The 22,162-nt window shown below is 44.9% G+C and overlaps 1 protein-coding gene across 2 annotated transcripts in view; it reads right to left on the reverse strand.

Annotated features, from left to right (window-relative positions):
- The window catches only part of SLC7A2 (solute carrier family 7 member 2), a 63,323-nt gene extending 42,387 nt beyond the window's left edge, over window positions 1-20,936 (reverse strand). Inside the window, exon 1 of one of the 2 annotated variants that reach the window (XM_051967257.1) lies at window positions 20,655-20,936. The gene's annotated coding sequence lies outside the window, so the exon portion shown is untranslated. The remainder of the gene's footprint in view (window positions 1-20,654) is intronic. The other variant, XM_051967258.1, reaches the window with a different exon arrangement.
- Window positions 20,937-22,162: the final 1,226 nt, after the last annotated feature.

Raw genomic sequence — 22,162 nt, forward strand, 5'->3', positions numbered from 1 at the left:
TAATGATTTAGCAAGAGTACCATGGTGTTGCTGTGTATGCTGGTTTGGTGGCAACGGGTATGGGGTGGAATCCCAGCCGGGCTATTTATAATCAAATCGACGTGGACAGATTCCTTCACTGGGATTGAGTTTCCTCACCTGTAAAGTGAGAGCACCAAGATGTCTCCCAGCTCTTAAACCTACGAAGTCAACTCAAAACAAAATTCAAATGGCAGAGATGGGTTTGAGTTGTTTGAGGAATAGGGACGAGTATCATGACATCAATGCAATGTATTCATTCTGTGCAAGAGCCAAAGATGCAAAGAATAACCAGTCCTTTCATCCAAGATTTAATTCAATTCAATTCAATAAAGATTTGTTGAGCACCGAATATATTCCTTGTACTGTGCTAAATCCTGGAGATACAGGAGAAAAATTTCCTGCCCTCAGGATTACAATCTAATGGGAGAAATCAATATGCAAAGGAAGCCACAAGGGATGAGAAGTGGGCAGCAAGCTCATGGCTCTGTGTTAGAGAGTTATCAGGAACAAGTTGGGAGTCCACTGAGGAAGAAAATTAGGGAAGGACCTTGGTGCTCCACCCTCCAGCCCTCCAATCGGAGGGGAGAGTAGCCAAACCTGAGTCATCCTTCCTGCTGAAGAGATTTCAAGTGATCAGCTGGGGTGAGGGAGCCCCAGAGTGGGGAGATGATGTTCCCTGGAGGCAAAGTCAGGCAGAGCTCCTGATGGAAAATGGAGCTCTGGCTTCTAGGAGATTATTATTTATTAGCCATACATGGACATCATCAGATAGGGACATGGGTGCTCCATGGCTCTAGTGTAGGTCTTCTGGAGGAAAAAAACTGGGAAAAATTCTACTTCCCATTAACTGGAATTGGTAACATTTCCAAATGAAATAAAGAACCTGGAAAAACAAGCTGAGGGTCTTGTTTTTGTTTCTCCAATCTAGAAAAGAGCTAGAAAAAAAATCTTACATTTTACACAGACCAACCCTTCATTGTACAGATTAGGAAACTGAGACCAGGGAATGAAAATATTTGTTCAAGGTACAAGTTTTTTTCCAGTGACCCAAAATGATTTCATGTGGCAACTCTCAAACACTGGCCTTTCAGAACAAGACATCCTAAGTCTCCTTTAGTCTTGGAAAAGCAGCAGAAGTGAGACCACAGTTCTAAGCAATCCCAATAGTCTTTGGACAGAAAATGCCATCTGCATCCAGGAAAAAAAAATGGAGATTGAATGTAAATCAACACATGTTGTGTTTACTTTTTTTGTTGTTTTTTTTCTCTCTCATAGTTCTTCCTTTTTCTCTGATTTTTCTCTCCAACATGATTCATAAATCAATGTGTACTAAAAATAAATAAAATTTTAAAAAAAGAAGTGAGACCACAGAAAGGCCCAGAGAAAAGCATCCTCATTCAGGTCCATTTCAAATAAGCAGCATGGTAAGATGCAAAGGTGTGAGATCAAAAGCCATGTGCAAGCTTGAAAACTCATACTGTCCTTAAGTTCTGGGCATGTGTGACTTGTGGTAGATCTCCTCACTGGGTCCTAGCTTTGCAAAAAACGAGGAGGTTGGACTAGGTAGTACCTCTAGGTTCCTGGATCAAACATGAAATCCTCATTAGCTGGTAAGCTCTTTATAGTCTGTTCCCCCTGTCAACTATTCACCTTATCAACAATCCTAGTCCTCCTGGCCTATTGACCAAGACACTGATCCTACTCTCTGGAATGTTCTTTCTCCTCCTCTTCTTCTTCCTCCTCCTCCAATCCCCAACTTCCTTCAAGACTCAGCTTAGGAATCACCTTTTTTCTGCAAGAGACTTTTTTTCCTGGTCCTGCCTCAGCCCAGCCACCAAAGGTCCCCATATACGTGGTTCATAAATGTACTTTACAATATGGACAAATGTACATGTACACATATATAGCACACCTATTTATATATGCATAGGAATGGAAATGCGTACATTGTTGTGTGTACATACTCTCTCCTCACCTAGGATGCTGGGGTGCAAGCCCAGGGGCATAATAGGTGCATCAGAGATGCTGGCTGGCTCAATAGACCCACAATCCCATTAATCACCTATATTGTCAAACCTGGCCTGGCCAGGCTCATTAAATGATTTCCTAAAGGAGGAAGGCTCCGCAGAATAGCTCAAGGACCCTGAGACTAGGTTCCCGGTGCTGTCCTTTATTAGCTCCCTGACCCGAGATGTTTGCTCATCTGTCCTGTGGAGGTCACACTTGCATTCCCACACCAGAGCCTTGGGTCCTGTGCCCACTCCCACTCCCACCTCCCAGGACCCTCTCACCCTATGTCCCCACTTCTTGCAGACAGCCAATGGTCTCTTCTCACCTTTGCATCTGGCTCTCCCAGAGCCCTCCATGAGAGCTCTTAAATTGAATCATCTGTAGTAAATTAAAACACACCCAGGGTCCTACTGTTGACTCCTCCAACTAGCTCTGTCTAGCCTGGACTTTAAAACATCTGGCATTCATGGTTTTGCTCATTTTTCTGCATTCGAAACAGATCATGTTCTGTCAGCCACTGCAAATTCCTCCCTTTGTGTTTCCAGTTGCTGAGATTTTGGCTTGGCTGGGCTCAGTCTGATGGTTATCAGGCTGGGCCAGTCCCCCTTTCTACAAGCAGAACACATTCTACGGCCTCCCACCGGGTTGGAAGGGGCTGGGGTGGCTCTGTTCTGTTCAGCTATAGTACTCGCTCTTGGTGTCTGTGTGCATCATTGTTATTCCAAACAAATAAAAATGGGATCCAGTGGCAAGTTCTTGGGGCCTCGCCAGCAAAATAAGCAGCCTGGGTTTGAATTCTAGTTGATAGTTTGGCTATTTGGCATGGGACACTGGAAAGACCACTGGCTCTGGTGTCTGAGAGTCTCTGAACTCTTACTGACTAACTTTAGATAGGTCAGTTCATCTCCTCAGATCTTCAGTTTGCTTATCTGTAGAAGGACAGGATGGCATCAGATGACCATGAGATCTATTTTCAGCTCAAGGTCAATGACCCTCCTACTGGGATGACCTTGGGAGCTCACTCCCTTTCCCTGTAATTTTCCAAGGCAGGTAGAGTAACCCCCAAAGGGTTGATGGTCCTCTATACTTATCCTCCTGCCTGATTCCTGGTTTGTGTTGAACATCAGCCAGCTTATTTACCCCGACCATGAGCCTTGTCACCAGGGTGGTTACCCTTCACATGAGTTACAAAGTCACCAGAAGAAGAACAAAAAGTTCTTCATTTCAACAGCATTCAAATACTTGTTCATATATCAGCTAAAAAAACAATTTGCCACATGATCCTGAAACAGTATCTATCTATCCATCAATCCGTCCATCTGTGTTTCTATGTATTTATCATCTATCCATATTCTATTCATCGATCCATCTACCTATCTATCTATTCATACATCACACATCCATCCAACCATTTATCTATCTATCCATCCATCTATCTATCTATCTACCCATCTATCTATCCTCCCTCTGCTTGATGGGAACCATTGTTTCCATAATTAGCCAGGTAAAGACCAACCCTAAAGTGACTGCCTACAAACCCAAGAGCCTTGCAAAGGCAGTGAGGTCTACAGAAGTACCCACATCACAGTGTTGGCTGAGCAATGTAGATACCTAGATTCTAGTCCCCAAGTCTGCCACCAAGTGGTGGTGGGACACTGGGCTTCCATGCCCTCCTCTGGAAAAGGAAGGGACTGCTAAAGTTTCTTCCAGCTCTTAAAATTTGGTCCCATGAACCTATGAAAGAAACTTGACCTGTTTGTAGTGGCTAGAAGCTGGAAAATGAATGGATGCCCATCAATTGGAGAATGGTTGGGTAAATTGTGGTATATGAATGTTATGGAATATTATTGTTCTCTAAGGAATGACCAGCAGGATGAATACAGAGAGGCTTGGAGAGACTTACATGAACTGATACTAAGTGAAATGAGCAGAACCAAGGGATCATTATATACCTCAATAATGATACTGTTTGAGGATTTATTCTGATGGAAGTGGATCTCTTCGATAAAGAGAAATTTAATTGATCAAAGATGGACAGAAGCAGCTACACCCAGAGAAAGAACACTGGGAAATGAATATAAACTGCTTGCATTTTTGTTTGTCTTCCCGGGTTATTTATACCTTCTGAATCCAATTCTCCCTGTGCAACAAGAGAACTGTTCGGTTCTGCACAAATATATTGTATCTAGGATATACTGTAACCTATTCAACATGTAAAGACGACTGCTTGCCATCTGAGGGAGAGGGCAGAGGGAGGGAGAGGAAAAATCGGAACAGAAGTGAATGCAAGGGATAATGCTGTAAAAAAAATTACCCTGGCATGGGTTAAAAAGAAAAAAAAAAAGAAACTTGAATTTGCTTCTTTATGAAAGACAAGAGTGACTACATCCTTTTAACTGTACTCCAAGACAGACATTTAAGGAAGATACTGATTGATTTCTATGTCTATCAAAGTGCTCAGCAAGGGAGGGAGAGCCCACAACAGCAGCAAGTCCCACGACCCCTAGCTGCTACACTCAGGGCTCCCAACTCCAACACTACAATTCAAATACCTTCTATATCAGCCAAGGGTGCTATCCCTAGCACCTTCAGAGAGTCTATATGGAAGGACCCGGATCTCAAACCCAACCCTCAGAAAAAACCTAGTGACCAAGAAAGCCCTTCATGTCAGTAAGCAATAAATAGTTTCTTTTCTTTTCTTTTTTTAAGTGCAAAATCAGGGAAAGAAAATACTTATTAATTTAAAAAGGAAAGTTAAAAACAATTTCTTAAATGAAGAGGTAGGATGAGATGACTCTTAAAGCCCTTTACCAGCTCTAAACCTGTTCTCCGGTGAGCTTATGGAGTAGCTCATTGTATCTAAGTCTGACTCGTCATAGAGGGAAACCTGCAAGGGGCACTTTTATGAGCTGGCAGCCTCTGGGCAAGAATGCATCCCTGAGGATACTGAAATGTCCAGAAACATTTCTTCATCCCAGACCCCCTCCTCAGATCAAACACCTCTGCATTTGGCAATTGCCCCTCCAGTTTAAAGGTTCATCTGATGCAACGTGGCTTCATGACCAGGTTACAATCCCAGAGCCCTGTTTCCTCATATCTCGTTCCCAGCATCCTCTGCACAGGTTTAAGGAAGGTCACACTGCTACCCCCAGCACCCATCCCACTTTGCCCTCACATGCCTATAGTATGGTTTATGCCAGGCCAGAACAAAGCCCTGCCTTGCTCCAACCTGAAAAGCCAAAAACGTTGAGGGAAAATGGCATCTGAGTGGCTGTAATCACCAGGGCAGGGAAGACAATCTTCACCTGAGTTAGTTCAGGGCCACGGGGGTTCCAAGGAACCAAGGTGTAGGGTGGAGAACAGGGAGAAAACAAGGCAGGAAGGTCCCAAAGTGGGGACCTCCTCAGGGTCTCCTTTTTGAGTAAGGGGAAAGAAGGTCCCAAATGGTTTAAAACTAGTTCTTCCCCCTTCTAGAGGGTTTTAAAGTTGATCCACCTAAAGTTAGGAAAACTAAGAGAGATGGTGATGTGGTCTGAGCTATGCCATAAAGAAGCGTCAGATTCTCTGGACTCCCAGAACTGATTCTTCTTCTAGCCTGCTCACAAGGGGCTAGGCTGGCTGATCCATCAAGATTCCTTCCCAGTCACAGATTCATCTGGGGCTAAGGCACATTTCCTTCCCTTCAGAAATCCTCTGAGAAAAGAAAGATTCCTGGAAAATCTCTCAGGATAAGTGGTTTTGGAGCAGGCCAGCTGCCTGGGGCAACCTCCCCCTGACAGCTGTCAGTGTGTACTATTTCCCAGTCTCTTCCTGCCTCGCCACTTCCCGTCTCTCCTTCCATCACCCCATTCCCCCATCTCTGTGCATTTACAGGATGGGAAACATACCGAGGACTGCTCTACCAACCAGCCTGGTGGGAAAGATCTACTGGGATCCAAAGAGAGGCTGGGATGGAGAACAAATGGCACTTTTGAAGGACTCATACCTGCCAGACACACTGTCAGGGTGGATACCTCTAGATCCTTTGTGAAACAGAGAAAGATGTGGCTCCACTGGAGCGGTGAAAAGAGCAGGGTCCAAAAGCACTAGCTATATGATCGCGGACAATTAAGTCCCTTTTCTGAGCCTCAGTTTCCCCATCAGCAAAGTTGAGGATTGAGGGTAGATTATCTCTTACACTTACAGTTCTCAACCTAGAAGCAGAAATACAGGTCTCAAGACTGAGTGGAAATGAATCAGCTCTCCTGATGAAAAATCCCAAGTCCCCAACGCTTTGCTTTCCATCAATAACTTGCTTTTCAAGTTTCCTTCTTATTCTTGTCATCCAGATCACAGGGTCATGAATGAGATCTCCACATATTTTCTGCGTGAGCAGCCCCCTGCTGAGCCCTCTCCCTTTCTTCCTCTATCCCTTTCCATTCTGGGAGAATTGAGGTCACTATGTGCTGGTCCCATGTCCCTGTGCTTTGGTCTTGGCAATGAACATGGGACCATTTCTCCCTTTCCTGCTGTACATGAAGAAGTCTTTGCCATGATTGCAGGGGCAAGCCATTAGGAGAATGACCAGCTGCTCCCAGGCAGACACCCTAAGAAAATCATGACTCCAAGGAGATGGATTCACTTCCCTTGGAATCACCAGGTCCTATAACCAGCCCCAGAAGCCCGATGCTGGATGGCATCTATCCTAGAAGGCAACTATCTCCTGACCAAGAGTCCCCCTCTGCCAGACACTGGATATAGAACCTTCCAGTTTTTCCTTGAAGTCTTCCAGGGAGGAGAGCTCACTACCTCCCAAGGAAGTCCATTCTACTTTGAGACAGCACTAATTAGTTCTTCCCTTATATCAAGCCAAAATTGCTTCTTAATTTCTACCCACAGCTCCTTGATCTGTCCTTAGGGATTGCGGGAAGTATAGTTCCTCTTCTATGGGACAGCCTTTTCCCATACTTAAAGATGGTTCATCACACCTTCAAATCAAATTGCCTAGCTCCCATATGGCATAATCCAGGGGTCCTCAAACTTTTTAAATAGGGGGTCTGTTCACTGTCCCTCAGACTGTTGGAAGGCTGGACTATAATAAAAACAAAAACTTTGTTTTGTGGGCCTTTAAATAAAGAAACTTCATAGCCCTGGGTGAGGGGGATAAACGTCCTCAGCTGCTGTATCTGGGCCATAGGCCATAGTTTGAGGACCCCTGGATAAGCTCTCACCAGCCTGGTCTATTCAGGGCTGTTAGAGAGAGAAATAGTATATGTAATGGAAAAAACACACAAAATCACATACATGGTACAGAAGCTGGCAGTGGGTCTTTGACTATTTTATATACTAGGAGTCTTGGAAGCTTGGGGATGCTAACCCCTTGCATTATGGGGGAAACTGTGGTTCAAAGAAGATACAGGAAAAGTCACATAGCTACTAAGTGGTAGGGCTGAAACCATGGTCTCAGTAACTCCCTCCTCAGAGTTCTGCCATTATTGTCCCTCTGCTCTGTTTGAGTTAAATAAATTTTCTGTCTTCAAAACTGGGGAAAAAACCCATCTCTGTGTTTTTATATCTGCTCTGTTAGCCAAGTCCAGGATGTTTTTCTCTTCAATGAGAGTCCATTATCACTAGTCACACTTCCACTGAAAGGTTAAGCCTTGCCTTGGACAGCAATAAGTACCTCTGTAAAAGTACACACTAGCCGGGCAAACAAGAGCAGAAGGTGTGAGAGGGACATTTGGTTCAATGAGCCCACCACCTTTGGCCAGGTTAGGCCGGTCTCCAAGGACGGGAAGTTGCACTGGTACAGATAGTTTTCTCACTTGAAGTTCCCTGTAGAGTTCAACCACATCACTCCCTTACTCAATAAACAACAGGGGCTCACTATTACCTCAGGTCTAAATACAAAATTCTCTGTTTGGCATTTAGAGATCTTCATCACCATCCCCTTCCTGATTTTCCAGTCTCCTTGTACCTTATTACTTCATGTGCTCTTTAATTCAACAACACTAGCTTCCTAGCTGTTCAGTGAATAAGAAGATCCTCTCAAGCTCTATTTTTTTGGGTTATTTCCTATACCTGGCCATTCTCCCCCTTATGTCTGCCTCTTTGCTTCCTTCAAGTCCCAACTAAAATCCCATCTGTCAAAGGGAGCTCTACCCTTGTTGTAATGCCTTCTGTCCATTCATTTTCCCCATATTTATCTTGTATATGGCTTGCTTTGCATTTATTTGCATGTGTCTTCAACATTAGAATGTAAGTTACTCCACTACAGAGACTTAGCACAGTGCCTGGCATATAGTGGGCACCTAATAAATGTCTGTTCATTGATACAGAGATTAAATATAGATTCCCACACATACTTACAAGTTGTAAATAACACACTAATTGCATGTACTTCAGCACTTACATCTGATACCAGTCGAAACTACCAAATTCAGGGCAAATTCCTTCGTTGCCTCAGTTTTACCAGGTGTCAAAATGAGTGTGGGATTGAGTTCCTTTCAGATTTATACCTGGGATCTCAAGCTCTTTCCTCAGGATTTTAGTCTCCCTAGGACATTGTAGGATGCTCTAGGATCTTCTCTGAGCCATCTCAGCTCTCCCTCCAAGCTCTCAAAGTCTGCCAGCTGCAAACTGCACCAGCTGCAATCAGAGTGCGCTGCTTTTCACATACAACGACACCTCAGGGTTCAGGAACTCAAGAAGGGGACTTCCCTTTGCTCAAAGACAGTCCAGAAGGACTCTCTGGCCCCTGGCCCAGATTTTCCAAGAGCAGAATCAGTTACACCATCCAACAAAGGATTTAAAATTTGGATCTCAATGGAGCTGCGAATGGTGGGTGGGAGGTTGAAAACCAGAAAGAAGGGGATCTTTACTCTAAAGACCACATAGCTAGCTTCTCCCCCCCCCACCCCCATAGAATGAGCAGCCGCAGTACCCCGAGTGGCCGGTAGCTGTCACCAGCACCCACATCCCTGGGTTCTGTGACCTGCTCTCCTTTCTAGACTTGGGGGTCTGGCTGTGTAGAGCCAAGAGACCAAGATCAGAGCGTCATAAATGATAGGGCTGCATGGGACCCGGAGAGATGGGGAGGGCAGCTAGGCCAGCTGCTCAGTGTGCCAAGGAGGTGTACAGGAGGTTGTTACAGGTTACAAGCAAGCACTCTGCCCAGACAACAGCCCAGATCCTTGTAAATCCAAAGTTCTGGCTGCCACCCCCTAAATCCCCTAAGCCAAAGTTTCTTAAACTATGGGTTACAACCCCATATAACATCATGTAACTCAATGTGGGGGTTGTGAAAATTTTGGCAACAGTAAAAAGTACCAAATAATCCATCAAGATTTAATTGTTTATGTAAAAATAAACAAGCACATCCAAAAAAATAGTATGCAAATTTATTTTCATATTTAATAACTGGCAAAATTATATGGATTATTTTAAAATAAATTTCTTTATGATTTATTATCAGTAAATGTTTGATTTTATAATATTTTATAATGCTGAGGTCATGTAAAAGTTTCTCAGGCAAAAAGGGTCTCCAGTAGAAAAAGTTTAAGAAGCCTTGCTCTAAATGAAGGGGAGAGAATCAGAGAAGAATGTCCTCTTCCCACTTCACTACTGCCTTAAGAAAAAAGGAAAAGAGGAAAGGGGAAAGGAGGAGAGAAGAGAGGAGGAGAGGGGAGGGGAGGAGGAAGAAAGGAAGGGAAAGGAAGGGAAAGGAAGAAGGGATGGAAGGGGAGGAGGGAGGCAAGGAGAGGGAAGGAAGGAGAGGAAGAAAAAAGTGGGTTGTTACTATTATTATTATTATTATTAAAGAAGCAGAATCTGCAGCCCGGAATAGTAGACAGATTTGCCCAACTTCACACTTGAGACTGAACCAGAATTTGAACCAGATTTTCTGACCCGGGAGAGTGCAGCATGGTTGCCATACCCTGGGGCGGCGAGGCACTTTCCCTATTAGGCCCTAGGACCAGGCTCAGGAAAACATTTCAAGAAGCTACAAAAGTTTAATTTTAGAAGTGACCACACAGTGCCATGTTTGGCACTTCAAAGGCCTCAGTCAATACGATGAGAATAATGTAAATAGGCTATCAATTATTCACCAGGATAAAATGCATTATCCACAAAAGTTTTATGCAAAGTCTGCTTTTTGTGTGTTTGGTTCATTGAACTAAGTGCAAACCATCTGTTACCTAACACCATCAGAGAAAGAAAAGATTCAAACATTGATATGAGACAGAAGAGATCATTGGAGTTAACCCGGGTTTATGGGGATGAAACACCACTTTTGGAAACTTAACCCTTAAAAAGACCGGAGAATGGATCGGGAGAGGGCTCAGCTCTCGATATCACTGGGGAGGAAACACTGTCAATGGAAGTGGGCACCTTCTAGTCTTCCTCTTTGCAGGAACTGACCCAAATTACTGGGATGGGAAGCACGCATCCCAGAGGCGGGGCTTTTAATTTATTCCCCAATCACAGAAACTAATTGTTGATCCCTTTCTTCTCCCCTGCCCCAATCAACTGCTTGCAAGATCTTCCCGACAAAAGTTTTGAAAACTGAGAATTATTTTTAAAAAGAATCTAACCAGGGCCACTAGGTGGTGCAATGGATAGAGCACCAGCCTTGGAGTCAGGAGAACCCGAGTTCAAATTCCATCTCAGATATTTGACCCTTATTATCTTTGTGACCCTGGGCAAGTCACTAAACCCTGTCTAGAAGAAACAACAACAAATTAATCTAACCCATTTAAAGAATAGCAGCTTCAAAAAAAAGTTTCTGCTTATCAAAAGTGGACCATGAGCTTCAAAAATCAGTAGTCCTACCCAGCAACCAGTTGCGTTGAGAGAGACTGAAGGTCTGTCTGGTATTGGGAGACTCCTGCTGGATTCTGCTCTTAATCTACAAATTATCTAGAGGGTCAAGCTCAAGTCACATTTGGAATAAAATGTTTAATTCCCAGGTAGGCACCCCTTTTTAGGGGGATTTTTACAAAACTTGGAGGGCATCCAAGAGAAGACAAAAAGGGTGGTAAAAGTCCAGAGTAATGTTGGTTGAAGAACTAGCCATGTTTAGTTGGGAGACATGCAAAGGCAATCTAACTCTTCTATAGTATTTGGAGTATATAATAGAGTATTTAGAATGAGATATTTGCCATCTCTAGAAGGTACTTCTGACTTTAAGTCTGGTCCTCCTACAATATCAAAATGGTGCTCTCTAGTTAGGAAGATCCCTCCCTTGCTCCTTGAGCTCCTCAGCCTTTGTTTCCCCATCTCTATAATGGGGGCATAATGCTGTGTTGCTGAATTGTGTTTGAGGTAGCCAAAAGACTGTCCCCCATCTACCAGCTGTGTAAATTGCTCCCATAAGAGACTCAATTTTCTGATGGCACAGTCAAAGGACAGTCTCTCAGTCATTTCCTCCCCTAGAAATGAAGTTTCAGGAAAGCTGAGTGGCTCAGGTATTATTTTTGACAATTACGACTGAGTTCTGTCCCCACTCCTAGCTGCTTTTCTGGAGCATACCCATGTGCCCACAATGGCTACACTGATAAATAATTCCACACACAAATCCTACTCCAGCATCAAGCTCTCCAGATCAGAGTGTACTATGCTCCCCCACCCCTTCCTCCCCGCTGAATCACAGATGTAAATACCCCAGATGGAGGCGTTTGAGCAACAAATGGGCCGTTACAGAACCACTCACCAACCAGGAAGGCAAATGGCCAAGAATTCCTCCGATAAGAAGGCTCTTTTATAATATTCTTCCCCAACATTCCTGAGCATGTGCTTATTACATTGTAAACATGATGGGTAGAATTTCCCCAGAAGGCCCTGGATTCAAATCACAGTCACTTCCTAGATATGACTTTGGGAGAGGTTTGACCTGTATTACTTTCTCTGCAAATACTAATAAATAATCATAATCATAATCTTATAACAAGGATTGTGTTTTTCTTGCTTTGCTGTTGGGGGTGGGAGGAACAGAAGGTAGATCTTCATGTGACTAAAACTGAATATAGTCTCTATCTTCCCCCTTCTCCTCTGCCCTGTGCGATGGAGAAGGACTCTCCTGATCACCCAGATAGGAAACTTCCTCTCCTTCCCTCTTCATAGTATACTGCATTGGTTTAGTTATTTAAACGTTTGCTCTGTCCAGCAGAATATGGGCTTAGTGAGGGCAAAGTTGTCTTACATTATCTCTTATCATTATCTTCAATACCAGAATCCCTGGTACTGAAGGCTCAAGCACAATGCCATGGCACAGAGAAGGGACTTAATAAATGACTGTTGAGTTTAACTAAGATTCTGAAGGGAGGAGTGAGGTCAGAACAGGAGAGATAGATGGATTGAGTGGACTGATTGGAAGTCATAAAAGAAATGTTTTTAGGAGATGAACCCCAGAACATTTTTGTTGGATGATCGTCAAATACAGTGTGACCAGAAAGGAGAATTTCAGAATCCTACATAATGGGTGTGGAACTTCTGAGTGACAAGAGGGTTAGCGACAAGGAGTTTGCAGGTAAGATATGGAAGAAGGCAGAGATGAGTAGGGAGCTGAGAAACTGGCAAGTAAAAAAAGATGGCCAGTAACTATCTTGAGGAAGAAAGGAGATAAAATGGGGGTGGGTAGAGGATAACAACTGAAATAAAGTCTGGCAGAAACAGCAGAGTGATAGGGATCTTAAAGGAAGCCATGTCAAATGAAGAAAAGAGAGGGGAGATCTAAAAAGGCTTTGGAGGAGCAGGGAGTTTGCCAATCCCTGCCTGATCCATTATGCTAGGACACAAGAGGAAAAGGGTTTAATATTGGAGAGAGTGACCAGGGATAAGATCTAGGTTTTCATGACTGTAAGACAGAAGGAATGTAGGAAGAATGTGCTCTCACTAAATTGGAGGGCACAAAGTTATAGGACACAGGACAATGGGGGATAGGGTTAGAGTTGGGCTGAGCTAGCCTAGAATACAACAGAACCCATACTCAGGAAGCACCTGTTGAATACTGATCTCTATCCAAGGTGCTGAAAGATACATGGTCCAAATGGGGAATGAGAGGCTAAAAATCAGTAATACATATGAGAACAGTACAGGATCATAATAGATATGCAAACCAAAGTGCTAGGTGAGAATTAGGGGAGAAGTGATCTCTGGGTGAAATGGATGGTAGTTGGGGAAGGTCTACATAAGTTGGATTTGGGAGAAGAAAGGAAGAAAGAGGGAAGCTATCCTAAGTGATGGGGCAGGGCAGAGGGAAGAGCACAGGACTATGTTGGAACTAAGGAGTAATAGGATAGTATGGAGCCAAGCAGTTTGTCCAAATAACAGGTTTGTATATATGAACCCAATTCCAGAAGGATTTGACTTGATCAAATGATCAAATGATCAAGGCCCCAGAGGGCAGAACCAAGTCCAATAAGGGAGGTTGTAGAAGAGCAAATCTAGGCCTAATAATATCCCCAAAGTGAATGGGTTATCTACCTCGGTGAAGGGAAAGAATGGATGACCGCTTGTCTGGTATGTGTAGAAGATTACTGATCAATGATGGGCCTAAAGTTGGCTGCTAGAGAGGAAGTCCCTTCCAACTGGAAAATTTAGAAATCACTAGGAGGGCTAGAAAGGAAGTACAGTAATCCTGCAAAGAAGGTCCAGTGTCCAACAGAGTAAGCAAATGAGGCAATCCTTATTAAGACTTGGTTGTTTTTCTTTGTATCTCTAGGGTTTAGTTCAGGGTCTAGCACCTAGTAGGTTAATTAATAATAAATTACCTTTTGAGCAACTTCTTTCACCTCACACTGTGATTGCCTAACTAATCAGTGTGATTGCCTAACTAATAAGTTCCATTATGAAAAAGTCTGTCTAGAAATGAGTAGAAATGATTCGATCAACACCTCCAAAGCTCTGTAAAAATTTTTTTCTTGGTTACTCCTGTCACTTTATAACAACCAGACCTCCATATCCCCATTTGAAAGATGCTCCTTGAGGAGTTAGGGTCAATCAAAGGCACATCCTGCAGCCACTCCTATGATGACAAGATACAATTAGGGAATTAGGAAGATATAACACAACTTTATGAGAATGCTGGCTAAAGAAAACACTACCTGGCTTGCCTCTCTCATTTGGGGTTTAATGGAACCATTATCACCTAGAAAACTAGCTCAAAACTTATACAATAGGTGCATGAAATACTTTATTACAGTTTGCCAAGTAACAGTCCCTCCCTCCAGTGATTCAGATTGTAGCCCAGCTGGCCTTTTTATTTTGTTCCATTTCCATGTGCAAAACTTGCCAAGAAGCCCAAGCTTTGCCTCTAGTGGGCAGTTCTGGGCCATCCACCCTTCAAGCCTTCCTGTTCTCTGTGCCCACCTCTCCCTTATTTTCTAAATACACATTTCCTGGATGGTTTCTTTCACCCCAGGTCATAGTTGGCAGGATTGAGTAGCTTCCTTCCTTGAGCCAGACCCATTTCTGCCGCCCTCTGGCAGCTTCAACAAGCATCTTTTGGATTCTTCTGGGATCATAGTGTTCTTTGAAACACAGCCAGGCAAGCATCACTGGGAGAATACTGATGTACAAAAAAGGGGGAGAGGGGTAGTGTGTGTCAGGGAAAACTCAGGCCTCGGATGAACCTCGGATCATATGCCCAACCCCAACCTGGATTAATCTATGTTATATGTAGGTTCAAAAAGAAAAAGGAAAAAGTCAAGGTGGTAAAAGTGCCAGGTGGAAGTTATAAGCACAGTCAAATGGCACAGTTTCTCAGTAAATATCTCAGGATAAAAAGTGTCAACACTGAAACAAAAGCAAGTCACCTGATAGAGAAATGAAGTAAGCTTCAAGGTCACTCGATAACTAATAATAGTAATAAGAATCTATCTTTCCATTGCAATTTCATGTTGTCAAAATTCACAATGAAAGTTATTATAATCCCCATTTTACAGATGAGGAAACGGAGTAAAACATGTGGTCAGCTTCAAGATAGGAAGCCTCCACATTCAGTATCTTTTGCTCCATATCTGACCTTGGGATAGAGTTTTAGAAAGACCTAAGAGTTTGGGATATGTTGACGCATCCCTAAATGTGCTGTTACTTTCAAACAAAGCTTTTTCACATCTGGGAGACCCTCTGTAATGGTCCCAGAAGAGCATGGATGGAAGATTCCCATCTCAGTCCTTCCTCAGTGAAGTTAGTTCATTCTCTCCACTTTTATACCAGGACTAGTAGTTCTGTCAGTGAAGCTTGCACTCACTAACGACACTGCCTTTGGAGTCCAAGATTCTGCATTCAAATTGTGACCGGCACTTCTTACAAGCGGAAGCTCATTTGTAAAATGAAGAGCTTGGACTGGGTAGCTATTACAGATCCTTCCAGCTTGAGGCCTGGAATCCAATGAGTGCTTTCCCTAAACTTTCCAGAGAAGACCGGGGAAATTCAGGCCCTACTTCTAAGAAGAATCAATATTGGAAAATATGGATTTATTTTAAAATAAATAAATAAGCTTATTCTATTTAGGAGTAACCAACACACTATTGATCTTTTAAAAGATTCTTTGACTTTAAAATAAGTTTCCCTACCAAAGTCCTTCCAGTTGGGAGAGACATAAGATTAAATGCACAAAAGTGTGACTTATACTTCCATCAGAAACAGCAACAGAGGAAACCAGAAACCAGGGGATATAGGAGCATTAAAAAGGGGCCAACTCAGCCTGTGGTTCTAAACAGTCCTGGGGTGTACTTTGGGAAGCTGGCTGAGCTTTACAGTCTCCCCGGAAGTTGGGGTACACAAGATCTCCAAAGGCAGGGTTTCTACTTGCTCTAGGCTAAGAGCATACAGCAGGTATCTAATCAATATTCATTTGGTAAAATATACCAGGACAAAAGTTACCTTATCCCCTAGTCCTGAACCCCTTCCAGAAACATGGCAAGGTGTGGCGAGTCTACTGGACCAGCAGTTTGAATCTTCTCCTAGGCACCAGATACCATGTGTACCCCCCGGAGGTGGGCCGTACCATATGTACCTCCATATCCTGGTTGACAAAACAAGAATTCAGGATGTGATGTCAAAGGGTATGAGCCCAAATGGCTACTTGTCATCTGTGGTGCGGAGAAATTCTGGCTTTGGAATTAGGGGACCTGAATTTCACCCACATTTTCTATCTACTATATAGGTAGTCATTTCTACAAGTCATTTCATCTTCTGTACTCCTATGAGTGCTCTATACTTCAGTTAAGGTCCCTTCTAGTAGTCAATTTGTGGATTTAGGACTCCAAGATAATTCAATTTCTTATCTAATCCAATCAATCAATCAATCAATTTTTACTAACCAAGTATGTGCCAGACTCTGTGCAAAGGGCTGGGAATAATTGAAGAGGCAAAAAAAGTCCTTGCCCTCAAGGAGCTTATATTCTACTGGGAAGGAGAAAGACACAACTTAATACAACATTAAGCCAAGTTAAAGAGTTTAAGCAATCTCTGAAAGGCACTAGGGAGCCATTTGTGAGCAAAGCACCCACAAGACTTAGGATGGAAAGGAGGACTGACATTTAATCAATCTCCAGCACAAACTAGTTTCCATAATGAGAAAATAAACACCCAAACCCACTGAATAGATGGGAAAAATGCAAAATCTTGGGTCACTGGAAAACATACAGAAAAGTAGCCTTTCTTGAGGCAGACTGTACAACTTTGAGCACCATAACAGACACACACACACACACACACACACACACACACGCACACACACACACTCTTTAACCATGAGCTTGTTTCTTTGTTCTAAATGAAAGGAGCAAAAAGGAAAGAAATCCTTTGTTTCCCCAAAGTAGGAGTACAGTCTTTTCTTCCCCAAAGGGCCGGCCTGATTCCAAGGACTGGCAGTGCCAAAGAGAAACACAACTCTCCAAGGAGACATCCCTCAGATGAGGCAAGCAAAGGAGGGAAGCGAGGGGTCTTTCTATGGAATCCAAACAGGAGAGTGCTCTGCTGATCTCTGTGACCAGCACAAGCTCTTCTACAGGTGGGGGACAAGACCTACAGAAATCCCATTTCCTGTGAAGTCATTGTGCATTTCTGTTAATCTCTAATAATCACTGATTTTATTCAAGGAAGAGCAAGACAGCCTCTGACCCAGCTCCAGCCTGACCAAAATGGAGATTAGGGCTCCTTCTACCAGCCAGGGAGAGAGGCTTATGGGTCAAGTAATTAAGAGCTCTGTTTGTGCTTATTTTGTACTTAGGAAAGATAGGAAACTTTATTTTGATTTAGCTCTAGCCCTTTGGTCTAAAGTCTGAAATGCAAAAAGCAAACAGGGTTGTGATAGCTGTTTTCCCGAAGAATGTCCAGGAAAGAACTGACCCTAATCTCTTAAGCCCTTGGCTCATTTGCCCAACAGAAGAGGTCTGTTGTGATGTCATTGGCAAAGGGAACTCCCAGGTGAGGAGACATCCTCTACCAAGCAGATTGGAATCTTCTCTGTAAATTAGCCTTAGAAAATGACAGAGAAATGACTTGCTTAGTGTCACACAGCTAGTATCTGAGACCAGATTTGAACTTCCTGACTCCGGGCCCAGGGTTCTAACTACTGCACCACCTATCTGCCTTCTATCACTACATCAAGCTGTCAAATTACATTGTCAGCTCGTTGAGGGCAGACACTGCCTTTTGCCTTCTTTGCATCCCCAGGGCCTACCACAGTGTCTGCACACAGGTGGTTGGATGGTGGTCTGACTAACAGAACTGGGCCTAGGGAGGCTGCACAAGTTCCAATCTTGGGTGGGATAGTCACTGGTTGTCTGACCCTGGACGATCACCTCCAAGGAGAGGATATTTGCAAAGGGTGAGGGGCAAACTGGGAACCTACCTTCCATGGTTGTTGTGAAGATCAAATGAGACCTACAGTAGGCATCTGTAAATGCTTCTCTCCTTTACTCACATTAAGTCTGAGGGATTCTGATAGAGCTTATACCACTCCTGACTGGAAAGACTAACAATTTCTGATGGCTGGGGGTGGGGAAAGGGAAGGGATCATTTCTTGCTGGCTGCTTCTTCAGCTTGGGCAGACCAGGAAGGATAGAAAGGATCCAGTCCAAAGTTTGGACATCTGAAATGGGCAAGGACATACATAGCTGAACTTTCTCCTCTTTACCATTTGGCACCAAAGTGATGCTGGATTCCCCCCCCTCCCCTACCATTTAGATTCTGGATGCAGGATGCAGCAGCAGCAGCTGGATGAAGAAATCAGCACCTGTCGGATCAAATGCTTGGTATCCCATGGGCAACAGTAACAACCTTTAGCAACCCTTGCCTGGTATGTGTGTTCAGAGTAAGTGGGGAACTCAAGATCAAGGAAGAAAGAAGTAAAGGTTATTTTAGAGCCTGAAAAGAGGGTTTCGGGCTAGAAAGGAGTAGAGGAAAATGAGTCCAAATCCCTCATTTAAGAGAGGAGTAAAATAAGACAAGATTCATCTTCCAGAATTCAAATCCAGCCCCAAACACTTGCGTGCTATGTGACCCTGGGCAAGCCACTTGGACTCTGTTTGTCTCAGTTTCTTCATCTGTAAAATGATTTGAAAAAGGAAATGATAAACTAATGTCTTCACCAAGAAAACCACAAATTGGATCTTGAAGATTCAGACATGACTGAGCATGACTGAAACAAGTGAACAACAATAATAGCAAATAATTTGTCCAAAGATATATAGCTAGTAAGAGTCTGGAGATAGAACCCAGGCCTTCTTGACTCTAGGTCCAAAGCTCTCTTATACCACCTTTTTTTTCCTCCATGAAGTTAAAAATCCAGTGGGAGTGGGAGAGGAGAAATTCCCCATGAAAGAGGTCTTTCAGAGAAGGCTTCTCTAAAAAAGGCATTTCTTAGTGAACCCCAGTACAATTAACTAGGTGAGAGTACAATGTCCGCCTCTTTCTAGCCAGAGGTCCCCTAAACTTAACTAAAAAATCTCATGGCAGGACAATGCCCACTCACAACCAAGGATGCCCAACCCAATCATGTCTACTTAGCTGTTAGGAATGGTTTCCAAATCTGCCCTATTGTAATACCTACCCACTGCCAGCCCTTACTTTCCAAGCTCCAATTCTCTCTCTCTCTTTAAAAAAAAAAAAAAAAAAGGCTTTTTGATTTTCAAACCATATGCATAGATAACTTTCAACATCCACCCTTGAAAAACCTTGTGTTCCAAAATTTTCTCCCTCCCTTTCCCCCATTCCCTCCCCTAGATGGCAAGTTATCCAATATATGTTAAACATGCAATTCTTCTATACATATTTCCACAATTATCATGCTGCACAAGAAAAAATCAGATTAAAAAGGGGAAAAATGAGAAAGAAAACAAAGTGCAGGCAAACAACAACAAAAATGAAAATACTATATTGTGATTCACACTCAGTCCCCACAATCCTCTCTGTGGATGTAGATGGCTCTCTTCATTATAAGGCCATTGGAACTGCAAGCTCCAATTCTCAATGGCCCTGGAAGCACTCTGGCTCTATTCGATGCATCAGCCCCTTCCATGTCTTGCCAGTGTCATCTGTCCAAGGTGTTCTTCAAACTCTAAAGTTTACGGCTCTCCAAAGCCCCTTTAGATCCTGGGCATTATTCTGAGGCAGATGGAGAGGAGGAAAAGAGACTCCAGGAGGCTGGGCTTTCCAGTAGTAGAACCTTCTTTATCCTGACAGTCCTTGAGGACTCTGACCCTGGTTTCTTCCAAATTCTACCTTTCCCCAAACCAAGTACAAGTTTCTGTTCGTACTCACAGGTACTTAATTACTGTTTAGCGTTTATTGTGCCTGGGAATCCCAAACAGGGATGGAGACAATTGGCCTATTTATTTAAATCAGGTATCAATCCATGGGAAGGGCATCTAGCCTTCTCCAGTGGAGCTCCCTTTCCCCATGGTTACAACCGTTTGACTTAAGAGCGAGAAAAGTCCCTACTTTAACACTGTTAGTCCCCGGGTCAGTAGTCGCACCCCTGAAAGCTGCGGGGTTCTGTGATACACAGAGAGCTCCAGCAGGGAAGAGGCAGAGGAATTCTTGGTTTCTACTGTCCCCAGCAGGGGCTTAATCGATACACGTGGACTGACTGATTTACAACTAGTTGGAAGCTCTAAGGAGTCTAGTCTAGCTCCTTCCACTTACAGATAAAGAAACTGAGGCACCCAAAGGGGCAGTGACTTGTGTACGAAGAAATGACCATGGATTTGAACTTAGGCGGTGAGCACTGGGACGAACTCTCTCCCAGTCTAGAGGATTCTCAGCGGGAATCACGAGGCCCTCCGGACTCCTTTTCCCTAAAACCAGGCCTTCCCGGCCAATCTGCATTGTGCCCTGAGGGAATGGACCCCAGACTGCCAGCTCGGGAGAAGGGGCGCCCGCCTCCCCCCACCCCAGCCTAGTCAAGCCCAAGGCTATATTTAACCACCGGCGCCCGGGAGCCGCGGAGAGAGGAGTTGAGAGGGGAGGGAAACGAGGGGACTGGCACAGGTTCCAGCGTTGCCCCCCTCCTGGGAGAAGTGTGGCAGACCGTCCCCCGCACCCTCCCCAGCGGCGCGCGATGACCGTCCTACGGCCCTGCCGCCCCCCAATGCGAGCTCGATCTTCCCTCTCCCTAGTTCGGACAGACTCACCTAACTACCGACCGCTTCAGGCAGTTCGGCGTCCCTGCCTCCCTCCCTGCTGGCTGGCTGCCCCGGGCCGAAGCGCTGGAAGGAGAAGCTGGAGGGAGAGGCGGAGGAGAGGACGGACGGACTGACAGACTGCCGGCCTGGCGGGCTGACTGGCAGTGCGGCCCGAGGGCTGGAGGGCGGGTGCTTAAGTGTGTGCGAGGCCTCGGCGCCGGCGTGGGGCTCAGGCCAGCGGGTGGGCGAGATCCAGGGAACCATTGGGGGTGGGGGCGAGGGGGCGGGGACGAACCGGCCATAGGCTGGGCCCGAAAGAACCCTGCACTCGGCCCCACCCCCTGCTTTCCCTAGAACCCCGTTCCTGTTGCCCCGCCCCAGGGAGGAAAAGCCATCCCCCCCATGCTTACTCCTCCCCTCTCCCACTTGTCTGGGGACACCCCACCCTCCCAATCCCTGCCGCTGCCTCCTAGAGCTCAGTTTTCTCTAGCCCAGAGCTGGTGGGAATAGGAGTCTAATGTCCCTTGTCCACTTCAGCCTGGGGGGCTGGAGCTACCCAGCCCGCAGGGGATGAGGGGTGGGCTGTCCTTCCGGGATCCTCGGGTTTAGAGCTTGACCCATCTTAGAGATGCGCTGAATTTCCCTCATCCCCTCGATTGGTCTCATCCAAAGATCTGGACCCCCGTCTGGGAAAGGGGGGATCCCCTGGCGTCGGAGCTTTGGCCACTCTGCCGGGCATCTCTGGCAAAACTGGCCCAGGGGAGCCCAGCTCATTTCACCACACACACCCACTTAGACATCTCCCGCTGTAGGAGGGTGGGGGGAGGCATCTTTGGGGGAGAGGCCTTGCCTGGAGAGTTGCTATCTGGAGAAGGGAGCCCACGCCCTTGGGGATGGCTTCTCCTTGTCCCGCCCCACCCCACTCCCAAAACAGGGCTCCTTTCTTTCTGGCTCTGGTGGGGCAGTCACTCTTGATGCCAAAAATGAATGATGGTCAGACATTCCGCTACAGCCTGTGAAGTCCCCGGCGGCCTCTGCTCCTGATTCCCTCTACAAACCTTGGACTCCTCCCTTCTTTCTGGCCCTCACTTTGATCAAGTCCCAGAATCTCAGAATCAGGGAGTGACATGGGACATCATCGATCTTCCCGTTCAACCCCCAAACAGGAAAAAAAATCCCCACTAGAGCATAACTGGACAAATGGGAATCCCTTCCAAAAGGAGGGAACCTGCCACCTCCCCAGACAGCCCAGGCTACCTTGCTGACAGCTCCAATAGTCAGGAAGCATTTCTTGGCCTTTTTCAGCTTTCTGCTACTGCTCCTGGTTCTGTTCTCCAAAGCCAAATGCAACAAGTCTAGCCTCATGAGTATCCCCTCCCCCCAATAACCCCTCATGCAGTGGAGCCCGATGTCCCATTCCCCTTCCCTCTTCTCTAAACTATATGCACGCCCAGTGTTTAAGGTATCCTGAGACACCTTCCAGCTATTCAGGGTCTCCTTGAGCTGTGGCACCCTGA

The sequence above is a fragment of the Antechinus flavipes genome, chromosome 6, assembly GCF_016432865.1.
Source record: "Antechinus flavipes isolate AdamAnt ecotype Samford, QLD, Australia chromosome 6, AdamAnt_v2, whole genome shotgun sequence".
In the NCBI taxonomy this organism is placed as follows: domain Eukaryota; kingdom Metazoa; phylum Chordata; class Mammalia; order Dasyuromorphia; family Dasyuridae; genus Antechinus; species Antechinus flavipes.